This window comes from Ruditapes philippinarum, unplaced genomic scaffold (genome assembly GCF_026571515.1).
Source record: "Ruditapes philippinarum isolate M1 unplaced genomic scaffold, ASM2657151v2 ctg545_1_1_1_1, whole genome shotgun sequence".
NCBI classification, from domain to species: Eukaryota; Metazoa; Mollusca; class Bivalvia; order Venerida; family Veneridae; genus Ruditapes; species Ruditapes philippinarum.
In genome coordinates, this window is record NW_026854153.1 from 175,663 (window position 1) to 192,341 (window position 16,679).

General features: G+C 35.8%; 1 protein-coding gene across 1 annotated transcript in view; it reads left to right on the forward strand.

Annotated features, from left to right (window-relative positions):
* Window positions 1-2,650: 2,650 nt before the first annotated feature.
* LOC132739149 (uncharacterized) overlaps window positions 2,651-16,679 on the forward strand; it is a 47,626-nt gene continuing 33,597 nt past the window's right edge. The window contains exon 1 of the mRNA XM_060726804.1: window positions 2,651-2,783. The gene's annotated coding sequence lies outside the window, so the exon portion shown is untranslated. The remainder of the gene's footprint in view (window positions 2,784-16,679) is intronic.

A 16,679-nucleotide genomic window follows, 5' to 3' on the forward strand; every position in this document is an offset into this window, starting at 1 on the left:
TGCGTGTGTGTGTTGGTGTGTGTGTGTGTGTGTGTTCGTTCTAAAGATTATATAGTGAACGGGGGTCATTGGTACTCTACCAAAGTTGTTCAAATTTTGCCTTTAGTGTAAAAATTAGCCCCGCCCCAGGGGCCAAAGGTTTTCCTTATATGTATATAATAAAAGCTTAAAAATCATCTTCTCTAAATTTACAAAGGCTAGAGTTAAGATATTTTGCATGAAACATTGTGTAGTGAACCTCTAGCAAGATTGTACAAATTATAGCCCTGGGGTCAAAATTGGCCCCACCCACAGGGGTCATTGATTTTCACTATGTGCATTTAGTTCTTGTCTGAAGGTACAAGGCTTAGAGCTTTGATATTTGGTATATAATATCATCTATGGGTCCTCTCCTAAAGTTGTTTTAATTATGCCCCTAGTGTTAAAATTGCCCTGCCCCAGAGGCGATAGTTTTCCTTATATGTTTAAAGTAAAAACTTGAAAAAATCTTCTTCTCTGAATTGACAAAGGCTAGTCTAAGAGGTTAAATATATGGCATGAGACTTTGCGAAGTGAACTTCTACCAAGATTGTTCAAATTATAACCCTGGGGTCAAAATTGGTTCCGCCCTGGGGGTCATTGATTATGTACATATAGTAAAAATTAAATATTTTTTTCTGAAGGTACAAGGCATAGAGCTTTGATGTTTGCTATATACCTATATCATCTATAGGTCCTCTACTAAAGTTGTTCAAATTTTCCCCTGATGTCAAAATTGACCCTGCCCAGGGGCAGTGATTCTCATTATGTACACATATAAAAAACAGAAAATCAAACAAATGTTTTCTGAATGGGAGAAAGGTACAGCTTAGATATTTGACTTACAATGTTATTTGAAGATTTTGACAAAGTGTCTTACCGTTTTGTCCTTTGATGTAGTCATGAAATTTAGGCTGTGTGAAATATGACCTTCACCACCAAATTCACTAGACTCAAGTGCATGGATATATTCCTACTCTGATCTTTTATTGGATTAACAATAGATTTTACCAATAATCTGATAATAAGAATTAGATAGGCCAGGGATCTATGCATTATGACAATCTTTAATTGTATAGAAACAAAAAAATCTGTTCTCACACTACTATTTAGTGTTGTATTAATGCGGTGGCATAGCATTTTTCTCAAATGCAAACTTGTTATACAAAGTGCAAGGCAATGAAACTATGTTAAACTTTTGTAAATTGCATATTGCATATTTGTAGCCAAAACAATGACTACATACATTTCCACAACAGTATGAGTGCTGAAAATTCAAAATATTTCCAACATTCAAGAGAGATCACTTAAACTGTTTATATCTGAGATGTATCTATATGTCAAATTTGAGCTGAATGTGTACAACCATTGGGGAGATAATGGACAGAAATAAAAGATTGCTGATTTTTTAAAGTTCAAGAGGGATAACTCCGTCAACTTTCATCAAACCATGACCAAAATCGAACTTGACCAGTGTATTCTTATGACATATCCATATGGCTAATTTGAGTTGAATATGTACAACTGTTGGGGAGATAATGATCGGAAACTGAAAATTTTATTAAGGGGCATAACTCTGTGAAAAATCATCGGACCATGACCAAATTCGAACTTGACCTGTAGTTTCTCATGATATATCAATATGAAAAATTTGAGTTGAATGTGTGCAACAGTTACTAAGATTATGAACGGAAACTGATGATGATGGAATGACAGAAGGACGAAATGACTAAACAGGGTAAAACTATCTGTCCCCGCCATTTTATGGCGGGGGCATGATTAAACGTTTGAAATGGAATTTCTGTGTTGTTACACTTCCCCTAGCCTTCAGCTATAGGATATTCATCTGGGTAGCATTTTATTTAGGTCTTTTCAAGGTATGCAGTGCACACCTGGCTGGCTGTGCCAAGGCTATATGGCAGTGTATTTGAAAGAGCAACACAACCTGGTCTCGTGGACGTAGCTAAGTTTGATCAAACTCAACAATTAATGGTAAAATAATTGGAAGTTTTAAATAAAGTTAATGTGCGTTTGGTTGGATTATAGGAAATCAGATGGTTGCCATTGATTATTTACTGATGTTATGAAATATAAACATAAGGTAATGTGAATCAAGTGAAAAAGAAGTGCAAATGACAGGACACTTTGTAATCATTAGATCAAATCATATGATGTTATTGTTCCGGTTTGTTATTATATTTTTTTATTATATTATCAATTATTTCCATTTTTGGAAGGAATAACCTTGCTAAAATGGTTGAACAATTTTCACACAGTACAGGTCCAGAATTTAAACATTAGGGCTGTAAATGAAATCGGGTACACATTAGTCTGTGATGAAACATGAGTCTACTTTAAATGATTTACCACGATAAAATGTAGATCAATGCTTTACATTGAGTACCTGTTTCAAAGACGGGAAAACAGTGTCATCATATAAACTCAAATATTAGTACTCATAATTTTGTTGCAGGTTACCAAGTTGTAATTATTTTGTACTTCTTTTGCAGAATTGCACTTCTAGCATTTCAAGTGGTAAAACAATGTTACATTGTTTTCATTTTCTCCTGTTTTATTAATCCAGTGCATCTTTCTTTGAACATGAGCTGTTGTCTAGCCATTGTAACATGAATATGATATATTTATAGAAACCATTTAAAGACAACCAAATCACTAAACGACTGAACACAATTGCAGACTTTTGTTTAAAAACCAAGAAAGTGGATGACTACAAAAGCAAAGTGCAAAATGGCTTAAGAGATTTAGTAAGTATTTTTATTTAAAAAATGTATCATTAAACTTTTGACAAAATATATTTTAAAATAAGTCAATAGGATCAGTCAAGTGGCTATTATAATGACGGATGTATTTTTTCAAGCTGATGAATAGAACTTAGACGAGAACTTTTAGCTTGTCAAAAGCCGGAATGAATCACAGTAATAGTTTATTCAAATGTGCGTGAAGTTCGCCAGACAGCCGGAACATATTTTTGTTTAGTCCGGTTGTTCCGGCTACTCCGGCTAGCCGGAATCCGGTTCTGGCTGAATAGGCTAGCCAGAAATGATACAGTAAAACCTGTGCAAAAGACCATTCATTTATTTCATGATGTAGTTTCAAATTCCTTATCACATCGATATCTGGCTCTTCAGGCTAGCCAGAATAACCGATATCAAGAGTACTTCAGATGAAAAAAATCAGATATATTCCTAAAAAATGAGCGTCGTCCATGGTGTGTCCGGGTGTCCGCGGGTATAGGTGTGTCCGTCGGGAATACTCTGGTATTTTGCCGACGTTGAGCCGAAAATCGTACTATACAGCTCATATCTGGCCAATTCCGGCTGGCCCCTGTGGGGACCAGACTCAATTCCGCAGAACCGCATATGGTGGGATGGTTAGGGGGTCTGGCCGGGTGTCCGCGGGTAAAGGTGTGTCCGTCGGGAATACTCTGGTATTTTGCCAGCGTTGAACCGAAAGTCGTACTATACAGCTCATATCTGGCCAATTCCGGCTGGCCCCTGTGGGGACCAGAGGACCAGACTCAATTCCGCAGAACCGCATATGGTGAGATGGTTAGGGGGTCTGGCCGGGTGTCCGCGGGTATAGGTGTGAACGTCGGGAATACTCTGGTATTTTGCCGACGTTGAGCCGAAAATCGTACTATACAGCTCATATCTGGCCAATTCCGGCTGGCCCCTGTGGGGACCAGACTCAATTCCGCAGAACCGCATATGGTGGGATGGTTAGGGGGTCTGGCCGGGTGTCCGCGGGTATAGGTGTGTCCGTCGGGAATACTCTGGTATCCTGCCTCCTTATGTACTTATATTTTTTCATTACTGTTATGTTTCTTCCTTTTATCATTTTTTTCAATTCTGAAAATTTGATCTTGATTAAATAGAAATTTCCTCAAACATGAGAAAACGATATATTTGCTAATAATATTATTATGATGAGTTTTCCCGCATTTTTTTCCAATTATTTGAAACGCGATTCTAAGCACTGAAACTTGAAATATAGCACATTTAGATATTTAGAAGCTCAACTATCTGATATAATTTCAAATGTGATTTTTATTTGTTAATTTGCCCCTGGCCAGTTCGAAACTAATACTCTAAAACTAAATTTAAACTGAACAACAAATGGTGATAATATTTAAAGGGAGACAACTTTATAAATTAGATATATCAAAGCTTAGCGTTACGCGGTTGTTCATGATTAAATAGAGCATTCACCATGCCCATACATTAAATTATATAACGATGAATCAAATAGAACAATGTTTGATAAAAACAGGCAACTCTCTAAAACAAATAAATTGATATTGTCCTTGTTCAAACTGCCCTGTTATCCGAAGCAAATTCTACTTGCAGACTCTCTGTTCTTAAGACCATCCCGGAATTAAAACCACCCCGCTATTTGGACCATTTAATAAAGGAATCGTATTTTGTGGTTTTATGCCAATGGTTACATGATTCAGAATTAAGACCACCCTGCTTATCCACTTTTAAAACCACAAGATTCAGTCCTAAATTTCTTATTTAAATCTTTTTTTAACTCAACACTTACCTGTAATAAATCAAAATTTGTTGTTATTTTCTGTTTGAATGCTCTTTGGCATGACGGTGTTAACAAGTGTTATTGGGTTATTAGATGAAATAAGGTGAGAAAGTACATGTTTTGCGTCACTGTGGTTTAATTTTGCTTTCGACACATTTATTTTGTAAAGAATTCATTTCTTATATGATAGTTGAATTATGCACATAATACTTAAATTAATATTTAAATCAGACCAAACCAAAATGAATTTTATACAGTAGAATCTCTAGTTTAGACCATCCCCGTAATTAAGACCAACCCGCTATTAAGACCATTTCTTATAAGAACAGAATTTTCTGTTCTTTATGTCAATGGTAACATGATCCAGCATAAAGACCGCTTATCCATTTTTAAGACCACCAAATTAAGTCCCAATTCTTTGTTTTGTTTTTTATTTGACCCCACTATTGAGACCACTGATTTAAAGTCAACACCCACCTAGACCTTAAATTTGTTGTTATGTTGTAACCATCTGCTTGAACGTTCTTGAGCATGACACTTGATTTCACAATACGTCAAACACCTTATATTTTGGAGGATATTGTATGAAATAAGATGAGAAAGTAGATTTTAAAGTTGTTTAATGTTGCTTTAAGCATATCGATTTTGCGAAGATTTTATTTTTTATTTGATGAATGCATTTCATTTTGTACATCATATACTAATTAATAATGAAATCAGGCTAAATAGAATTTGATATTTAATTTCTTCAGAAATATGTTTTCTTCCCATCAGATGTAACATTAAATAACTTAACGACATTAACTTTTATATTGTATTTGCAGGTTAAGATACATATTTTTTGTTCAAACAAAATAACTGAAATAGACCATTGTCATAAAGTGTGCAAGAAATGATAAGAATATTCACAATTAAGACCACCCCGCAATTAAGACCACTTTGGTCCAGTCCTGATGGTGGTCTAAATTGAGGGTTTTTACTGTATTAGCTTTTCTTCAGAAATGTGTTTAGCTCTAATCAGATTAAATATTATAACATACTTAAATATTGTAGTTGTAGGTAATAAAGTCATGGTCATAAAGAATTTAAGCAATGATAAGAATATCCACAATTGAGACCAACCCTGTATTTCGACCACTTCAGTCACGATGTTTGTCTTAATTTAGGGTTTTAACCTTTGTTTATCTCCACCCAACCCCCTTTCTGTCCTCTATATAAAATCGTTTGAATTCGTCTTAGTTCTGAAAAATCGATTTTGTATTCTTGATTTTTCCTTTTTAGTTTGTTCATGGTGCTCTTCACTTCGACGAACTTGTGACAAACCACATAAATTTGTAAAATATCAATTGAAATATAACATGGAGCTAAATATTAGATGGAGAAGAGAGCATGATGTCACACAGTTAGAATCAGTATCGGCGGAATTGTGTACCCACAAGTTCTCATATGTCTCAAGATTTGATGCATCCTGGGTAAAAGTAGTCAAAATACCGCCATATTGAATTCCCGGAGGTACATCAGCAAAAAAAGACTAAACATTTTTTACTTATATAAGAAGCAATAGTTATTTATTCTAAAACGTACAAAAAACACTTTTCCACACAAATATTTCTCCGATGAAAATCTATGTCGGTAATGTAAGCAATAATTCACGGATATCGCCGAAGTTTAACGATAGCGTGAAAATCGGAGACTAGCGGGAAGGCCCGATTATCACCGAAGCGCGCAAAGGATTGTGGGTCTGAATCGGACTCACATCTATTTTCGGAGTTTTCTGTTGCTTATATATCTGTGAAAATAGTAATTGAATAATTACACAAATAACAAACTACACGTTCATAAGAATGAGCATTAGTGCCAGGTGTATGTTTTTTATTAACTCGAAATTTCGGGTTACTTACTCAAAATTTCGACTTACTTATCTCAAAATTTCGAGTAACTAACTCGAAAAATCGACTTAATAACTCGAAATTTCGACTAACTTATCTCGAAATTTCGACCTACTTACTCGAAATTTTGAGTTATTAACTCGAAATTTCGACAAGCAAACTCGAAATTTGTACGTTCAGGCGTTCTTCAGACGTTATATCCATCCTGTTCGACCATATCTTTTCACCAATCATATTCTTCTCATGCATGTGAATAAAACGATCCTATACTTCACGTGTGGGACATCTGAGGAAAGTATCGCGGAGTGGCCAAAATAAGGGTGCTGGGGCCTTTGTCAATTTGTTTGACTGACTATATTTTTGTAAAATCGGATGCATTTATATTATTCCCAACATGTATATAACAACAAGTTCTCCTTTTATCAACTTTTATCAACACAATATGAATCAATTTCTAAGTAAATAATGAATAATGTTACAAAAACATTATTAGTATAAAGAAACATGACAGACTAACTGGCGTATACACGCCATTTAAAACTTATTTTACACATGAATGTTGCACAGTTTAGAAAAGGGTGGGTTTTGGACTTGTTGTAACTCAACATGATGGTTGAATGTGTGCTTTAGCAAAAAAACATCCGCTTAACACGGAAATGTGGAAAGTGTGATTTTACACCCCCGTGATTTTACACCCCCTCCATAAAAAGCGAAGGTATGTGGACAATTTGACCCTATTAAATTGTTCTGTTAAAAACAAAGGTGCTCTACCATCAATGTGCAACAACTACACACGAAAGAAAGTATCTTGAATTCAATCCTTGCTTTCACAGGTAACCAATGAAAGTCGTGCAATATAAGTCGAAATAGCGGCTTACTATCTCGAAATTTCGACTTATTAACTCGAAATTTCGAGATAAGTAACTCGAAATTTCGAGATAAGTACAATGTAACTCGAAATTTCGAGATAAATAACCCGAAATTTCGAGTAAGTAAGTCGAAATTTCGAGTTATTATCTAGAAATGTCGAGATAAGTAAGTCGTAATTTCGAGTTATTATCTAGAAATGTCGAGAAAAGTAAGTCGTAATTTCGAGTCAGGAACTCGAAATTTCGAGTAAGTAACTCGAAATTTCGAGTATATAAAAAACCTACACCAGGCACTAATGCTCTTCCGTACGTTCAACATATGCCTGTAATGATTTTTATTGATCATATTTAAAAAAATGAAAATTAGCAATTTATTAAAGGAAAAAAGCTTAACAGGGAAGGTTAACAAGATCAGCTTAAAATAAATAGAATAACATCGTACATGTATATGATGTCTTGATAGTGAAAAACAGAAAAATATGATATACCACAATAAGTAAGTTGAGCATGCTATTTAAAACTAATTGGGCATTGACTGTGCTGATAATTATATGGTCACATACTTCTTTCATGTAAATGACTTTAAACATACCACTATCTAAAAAGAAATGCGGATTCATCTTAAGTTGAAACCGTGAATTTCTGTTGTTAAAATCGTGATTAAGAGAAGTTAAGATTGTGAACTCGTGCAGTTGAAATCGTGAATTCGTGATTTGAAAGTTGAAATCATGACCTCATGCAGTTGAAATCGTGAATTTATGATGTTGAAGTTGTGAATTCTTGAAGTTCAGATCGTAAATTTGTGATTTCCGTATGTTGAAAACGTTAAATCACGAAGTTGAATTCGTGAATTCACGAATATATAATCGGGAATTCATGTACTTGAAATGTCCCCACTGGTCTTTCGTACCTAAGAATATAAGTTTATGGGTTTCTGTTGAACTAAACCTTGGGATCACAAGAGAAAGGTGTCAACCCAAATTGGCAAGATATGAGCTGAAATGACCATGTATTGTACGATTTTGGACTCCACACCGGCATAAACCCAGAGTATTCCTGACGGGCACACCTATACCCGCGAGCAGACGGTCAGCTCCATAACCACCCCACTATATGGCATTCTGTTGAATTGGTTATGGGTATCACAGGGGACATTCAAGGAAATGGCAAAATATGAGCTAAAATGATCATTTATATTTTGATATTTGGCTAAACGTAAGCAAAATACAAGAGTATTTCTGGCAGACACAAATAAACATGCGGACACACGGTCCGACCCCCTAACCATCCAAATATATGAGATTCTGCGAAATTGAGGCTGGACCTCACAGGGGCCAGCTGAAATAGGCGAGATGTTGCTGAAATGACCAACTATAGTACGATTTATGGCTCAACGTCGGCAAAATACCAAAGGTACTCCCAACGGACACACCTATGCCAGCGGACACGCGGTTAAACTCCTAACCTTCCCCACCATATGGGGTTCGGTGCAAATTGAGGCTGGGGCCTCACAGGGGTCAGCCCGGAAATGCCGTGGTATGAGTTGAAATGACCATGTATAGTAGGATTTTCGGCTAAACGTCGGGCAAAATACCAAAAGTATTCTCGACGGACACACTTATGCCAGCGGACACACGGTCAGACCCTAACCATCCCATCATATGGGGTTCTGTGCAATTGAGGCTGGGCCTCACAGACCATTTAAAGCACGATCTTTGGCTCCAGGTCGGCTAAATGCTACAGCATTCCCGACGGACACACCTTTGCCAGCGGACCCACTGTCACCTTTTGCATGACACAAATATTCATAAATTTGTTCATGGATTATTTTTTCATCTTAAATAGCCTTCATTTTGGTTATTCTGGCCAGCCGGAATAGCCAGAGATCGAGGTGATAAGTAATTTGAACCTACATTAAGGAATTAACCAATTGTCTATTGCACAGGTTTTATTGTATATTCTCTGGCTAGCCGAAACCGGATTCCGGCTAGCCGGAGTAGCCGGAACAGCCGGACAAGACAAAATTTTGTTCCGGCTGCTCCGGCTGTCTCGCTAACTTCACGAACATTTTATTCAAGAGGGTTATACCATGCGCGTGCAACCATTAGCTTTTTCTATAGCAACCAGTGACTTTTACTGCAACCATTGACTGTCTTTGGCAACCAACTTCCTGCAACTACTGAATTTCCATAGCAACCTTTCAATAGCATCCGGTGGCTTGCGAAAGCAACCATTGACTCTCTATTGCAACCAATGAATTTTATTGCAACTATTAATAAGCTCACCTGATCATGCTTAGGGTGAGCTTTTAGGATCGATGATTGTCCGTTGTCCGTCCACATTTAGTTCGTTAACACTCTAGCAGTCGCATTTATTCCTCAATCATCATGAAACTTGTCTCAATAATATAAACGGATGAGTTTGATCATGGGTGACCTCCGATGAAAAACTAGGTCACAGGAGCTAAAAATAGAAAAAGCTTGTTAACACCCTAGTGGCTGCAGTTTTGATCCAAATATTCTTGAAATTTGTCAGGAAGGTTGTTTTGATGATTTCTAGGTCAAGTTCGAAGATGGGTAATCTCCGGTCAAAAACTAGGTCACAGGAGTTAAAAATAGAAAAAGCTTGTTAACACTCTAGTGGCTGCAGTCATCTCCGGTCAAAAACTAGGCCACAGGAGCTAAAAATAGAAAAAGCTTGTAAACACTCTAACGGCTGCAGTTTTCATCCAAATATTCTGGAAATTTGTTAGGAAGATTGTTTTGATGATTTCTAGGTCAAGTTCGAAGATGGGTCGTGTCCGGTCAAAAACAAGGTCACAGGAGCTAAAAATAGAAAAAGCTTGTAAACACTCTAGTGGCTGCAGTCATCTCCGGTCAAAAACTAGGCCACAGGAGCTAAAAATAGAAAAAGCTTGTTAACACTCTAACGGCTGCAGTTTTCATCCAAATATTCTGGAAATTTGTCAGGAAGGTTGTTTTGATGATTTCTAGGTCAAGTTCGAAGATGGGTCATGTCCGGTCAAAAACTAGGTCACAGGAGCTAAAAAAAGAAAAAGCTTGTATACACTCTAGTGGCCGCGGTTTTCATCCAAATATTCTGGGCATTGGTCAGGAAGGTTGTTTTGATGATTTCTATGTCAAGTTTGAAGATTGGTCAAAAACTAGGTCACAGGAGCTTAAAATAGAAAAAATCTTTTTTAACACTCTACTGGCTGCAGTTTTCATCCAAATATTCTGGAAATTTGTCAGGAAGGTTGTTTTGATGATTTCTAGGTCAAGTTTGAAGATTGATCTTGTCCGGTCAAAAACTAGGTCACAGGAGCTAAAAATAGAAAAATGTTTTTAACATTCTAGTGGCTGCTGTTTTGATCCAAATTACCTGGAAATTGGTCAGGAAGGTTGTTTTGATGATTTCTAGGTCAAGTTTGAATATGGGTCGTCTCCGGTCATAAATTACGTCACATTGCTCAAATATGGAAAAACCTTTTAAACACACTAGAGGTCACATTTTTGACTCAGTTGTCATCAAACTTGGCCAGGATGCTTGTCTAAAACATTGCTTGGATGCAATTGATGGGTCAGGGGAGCGATCCAGGGCCATCATGGCCCTTTTGTTTTCTTTAGCCACCAACTTCCTGCAACCGCTAAACTTCCATACCAACCTTTCAATAGCATCAAGTGGCTGGCGATAGCAACCATTGACTTTTCATAGCAACCAGTGACTGACTTTCATTGCAACCATTGACTTTCCATAGAAACCATTGACGTCCATAGCAACCACAGAATTTTCATAGTGACCAAGGACTTCCATTGGAACCTATGACTTTCTTCAGCAATTATTGACTTCTATAGCAAACAGTTAATTCAAGTAGAAATAAGTAACTTTCGATAACAACCATTAACATTGACTTTCCATAAGAAACATTGACTCCCATAGCAACCAATGACTCCCATAGCAACTGTTTGCTCTCCATAACCACCATTGGCTTCCATAGCAACTAGTTACTTCAAAACAGCCATTGTCTTTTCATAACAAACTATAAAATTTCCGCAGCAACCAGTCACTTCCATTACAAACATTGACTCTTTACATAGCAACCAGTGACTTCCATAGCAACCAGTGAATCTACAATTGATTTCATAGCATTCACGGACTTGCAAAAAAAAACACTGAATTTGTATGGCAACTAGTGACATCTTTAGTAACTATTGATTTCCCTTAGCAAAAGCAACTTGTAATGTTTTACAGGTATACTATTTCAGATACACATATTAACTTCTATTCAATATTAGTATAAGATTTAGATTTTTACCTGCTTTCGCTAATAGTTTATAATATTATTTTGTTCCCTGTCATTAAGAATATCTACATTCAGTAGAGCGATATAAGGGCCTCTTGTACATGTTATGCCTTTTTTAACCTTTAACCCCATGAGCATTTTGTTATGCCTTTTTTAACCTTTAACCCCATGAGCATTTTGTTAAAAATGGCCGTTTTCACTGAAAAGCCTCCTGTTACAAGAAAACTATGAAAAATGCTTCAATACTGATAAAACTTGGCACATATGTTGACTGAACCATAACCTCTGTAACAACATGCTCAATCTTAAATTTCCTGTTACCATGTCAACGGGGGGACGTCTCAAAATTGCGAAAAATCACTATTTTGCATTGTTTTTTTGTTTTGTTTTTCATCAAAACTGATTGCAAAGTGCTGCAACTTCTCAATGCAATGAGATAGAGTAAAAGGCTTTTCAGCGTTGGTGACACGTCTCCTTAAGTTCGACCTGAGGTCACATGTCCAAAATTTTCTTGGCGATGAGGGGGACTACCGCCCCCTTCAACCCCCCCCCCAAACAGAAGGGGCCACATCCCCCTTCTCGCAACCCCCTAATGTATCATTTTGATAGGGAGCCGCGCCGAAAAAGTGGTCACTTTTTTAACAACATTTCTCAAACGAAAAACAGTGTTTGGGGACCTAAATAGGGCATTTTTTAAAAAGGGGGGGGGGGCAAAAAGTCGTCAAAACACGTCTATATGGGGGAATATATTAAACAAAGATAAATTGTTGGGAGTGTGTCTATAAACCCATTACTGCTTGAGCATTTTGTGAAAAATGGCTGTTTTCATTGAAAAGTCTCCTGTTATAAGTTCAAGTTGCTGTAACACTATAAAAACTGCTTCCATACTAATCAAACTTGGCCAAATGTTGACTCGACCATTGCCTTTGTAACAATATGCTCAGTCTTAAATTTCCTGTTACCATGGCACGAGCGGACATCTCAAAACTGCCAAAAAATCACTATTTTGCGTTGATTTTTTTTTCCATCAAAATTGATTTTAAACTTCTCAATGGATTGAGATAGAGTCAAAGGCTTTTCAGCGTTACCTAATGATCAACCTGGGGTCATTTTTAGCCTCTCCAAAATATACTTGGAGATGAGAGGGGCTACCCCCTTCTACCCCCCCCCCAAATAGAAGGGGACACATCCCCCTTCTGGCAACCCCCGGATGTATCTTTTGGATAGAGGGCGGCGCCGAAAAAGTGGTCACTTTTTTATACAATATTTCTTAAACAAGAACAAGTGTTGGGGGCCTAAATAACGCAATTTTACACCATTTGAGACAACAAAAAAGGGGGATGGGGTGGAAAAGGCGTTAAAAGGCGTGTATATCGGATAATGGGTTAAAGGTTATTACCTCTAGCAAGAGAGATGTTTGCTTTCAGAGGATTTGAGGTCATGACCTCTAGCAAGAGTGGTGTTTGCTTTGCAGGGATATTTATGAAATGACCTGAGTATACAATGAGGATATTATGTGTATATAATGATGATTTAAAGACGTTTTCGGTAGTTTTACGTGCGCATCGTTATGCGCTTCCAAGAAAGATAATCACGGATAATTACTCTTCAAAAAGAAGGTCAAGGTGAATAGTACTCGGATAAGTGTTTAAATTTCGACTATAAGCAAATAATGAGTAAATAATAGAATAGATATTTCTAAATGTTCAGGAGGAGATCGGTCCAAAAGAAAAAGAGGTCGTTTAGACAACATCAGATAAAAGATTTCTCCTAGCATTAGTACGACAGCATTGATGATGATTCGGCGCGCGTTACCCCACCTACTTGTGGTATAGTGACGAAAATGCGTCGCCACTTGATTACTGGCAGACAACTGGGGGAAGAAGTTTAAAATGATATATTTTAAAAGTGTTGAATAAAAAACAAAAATAATATCTAAGAAACGTTCCGAATTTCATTATTTTCTTTGTAAATTTCTAAATACTTGCTTACTGTTAGGGTATGATAGTCGAGTGAACAAATAATATGGCCCTATATAACCTGTTTTAAAAACAAATTCAGTATCATTTAACTTAGTATAACATCAAAAGAAAAAGAAATTTTTATTACAACATGTTTTTGGTGTATATATGACAATACATTTAGTATAACACTGATATTTCTCAAGAAAGCGTGGTAATTTTGACAGTTGGCATATGCGGTAACCATCGAAACTAACACGTCAACATACGAGGGGTGTTCCAGAATTACGTGGACTTTTGCTATAACTTTTTTATTTTTTAATGCTTTTTTTTTAGCAAATTTGTACACAATACCTTTTACATATCCTTAATGAATATGTCCATTATTTTTAAATTTCTAACATTGCTTCTCTATATTTTACGTCGCTATAGTAACGCATTATGCGCAGGGCGGGGCAGTCCAATATTTTGTATTAATAAGTTGTCTTTACTTTCGTATATCTTGCGTATTTATACCTAAAAAATGGCGCGACGTCGTAAGAATATGCAGTGACGTCATATGAACGTTCGTTTGAAATTTTGACGTCATAGCTGTTTCCGTTATTGTTTACCAGCGGACAACTGACAACCGTTGCTCTTGGATATTTAACAAAAAAATGACGTCCACGCTATTACGCGGAACATCGGAATATCATCAAGTTTTGTGTTAATCTTGGAAAGACACCAACACAGACGCAGGAAATGTTGAAGACTGCAAAAGTGAGACCTCCTGTTTGTCGATCACTCGTTTTCAAGTGGCATAAGCGTTTTCGAGACGGCCGGGAGGACATTGAAGACGACAAGGGTCGTGGGAGAAAGTCAACGTTGATTGCAGCGTCAATTAAGGAAGTCAAGGACGTCATAGATCGGGACAGGCGTTACACTGTATATTTTGTGTTTAAAAAAAAATGATTTTTAAAAATTAAGCTTATCACAATTTACTATTTTAAACGCAATTTATCCGCTTCAGCTTTTAAGAAAGTGAACTCAAACTGCTATATTAAGCAGTGCATGATAGGTTATTTCCCTTGTTAACGCACACTGCCTTTGCGTACAAAATACACAATAATAATAATAATAATGATAATAATAATAATGATAAATAATAATAATAATAATACGGCGTCAGCATTATCACCGTCGTCTTTAACACTATTATCGTAACAAAAGTTAATAGTATGCTTTATTATTATTATTATTATTATTATCAGTGGTGGCTGATTTCGACCAGGAGTGGTACAGGGCGGTGTACGACCAGTGGATATATCGACACCATAGGTGTATTGAGTTAGGCGGCGACTATGTTGAGGAAAACTGACATTCGACGCCACGCATTTATTAACAACTAGCGACGCCACCGGAATGACGTCGTAACGTCGGAATGGACTGTCCCGCACCCGCTACCCCTTGTCTCATTACCCTGCCCACAGACACTGATCCAGTTGCCGGGCAACTTTGAAATTTTTTTGTACTAATGCAATAAAGTTGCATTTTGTTCATGTTAATTTTGTTTGTTTTTATTTTCAGTAGTTTTTGAGTTACAGCAAAAGTCCATGTAATTCTGGGACACCACTCGTATATTTGTAGTTCTATTTTTTAATCCACCATAAAATTTAACTTGATATATCAAAAATGTAGAAAATTCTATGAAAGAAATTTCTTGATAGCTTTAATTTTTTTACAGAATTCATGTTTATTTTTCTCATTTTTTGTTTAGTTAAAGAGCATGAAAAACTCTTTTTTTAAAGAAATATGTTCCAATTATCGTTTGTTTTATACAGAACCCTAAATTAAAGCAAGCTTTGTATAAAATTATGTTTATTGTGTGTGTAATAAGTTGCCTTATACATTTTTATAACACAGTTTGGCTATTTTGACAATTTTGAGATGTACGCTTACCCTGGAAACTGCCATTTTTCAAAAAATCAAACACGTCAACATATATTTTTCTTTTTATTTTTGAATTCGTCATTAAATTTTACACAACATACAAAAAAAATAGAAAATCCTATGAAATAATTTTTTCAATATCTTTAATTATTCACAGAATTCATGTTAATTTTTCTCATTTTTTGTTCGGTTAAGGAACATGAAAAACTCATTTTTTAAAGAAATATGTTCAGATTATCATTTGTTTCATACAGTATCATAAAAAAGGTTATTGTTGCATAAAACAATGCTTGTTGTGTGTATTAAGCTATCTTATTCATTTTCTATTTGTTTTAACACAGTTTGACTATTTTGACAGTTTTGAGATATACGGTTACCATGGAAACTGCCATTTTTCAAGAAAGCCAACACGTCAACAAAAACTTTTTATTTTTGAATTCGCCATTAAATTTTACATATCATACCAAAAATTTAGAAAATTCTATGAAAGGATTAAATTTTCATAAAACTGTAGAAAATGTCTTTAAAATCATTTATATGTCGTTTTTTATGTTTTCAGAAATTGGTAATGCTTAATTGAAAAGTTGGTATTTAAGAAATGTATTTCAATGTTAGATACCACAATTTTTATCAAGTAGGAATGCTTTTGTTTGAATCAATTACAGTAAAAACCCTCAATTAAGACCACTATCGGGACTGGACCAAAGTGGTATTAATTGTAGGTTGGTCTTAATTATGAATATTCTTATTATTGCTTACACACTTTTTGACCATGGTCTATTTAAGTTATTTTGTATGAACAAACAGTTTGATTCTTAACCTACAACTACAATATTAAACTAAGTTATTATTTAACATCTGATTGGAAGAAAGAAATTTAATATCAAATTCTATTTGGTCCTTTTTCAATATTGATTATTATGTGACCCATCACATAAGAAATTAATTCTTCGCATTATCAATGTGCTTAAAGCAACATTCAAACTCTCTAAAATTTACTTCCTCACCTTATTTCATATAATATCCCAATGATATCAGGTGTTTTGACGGAAGACGGACAAAACCCCACCAGTCAAAACCCTACACCTCAAAATTTTATAAAGTGGACAAAACCCCACACCTTAATTTTACAGAGTTGACAAAACATTACACCTTC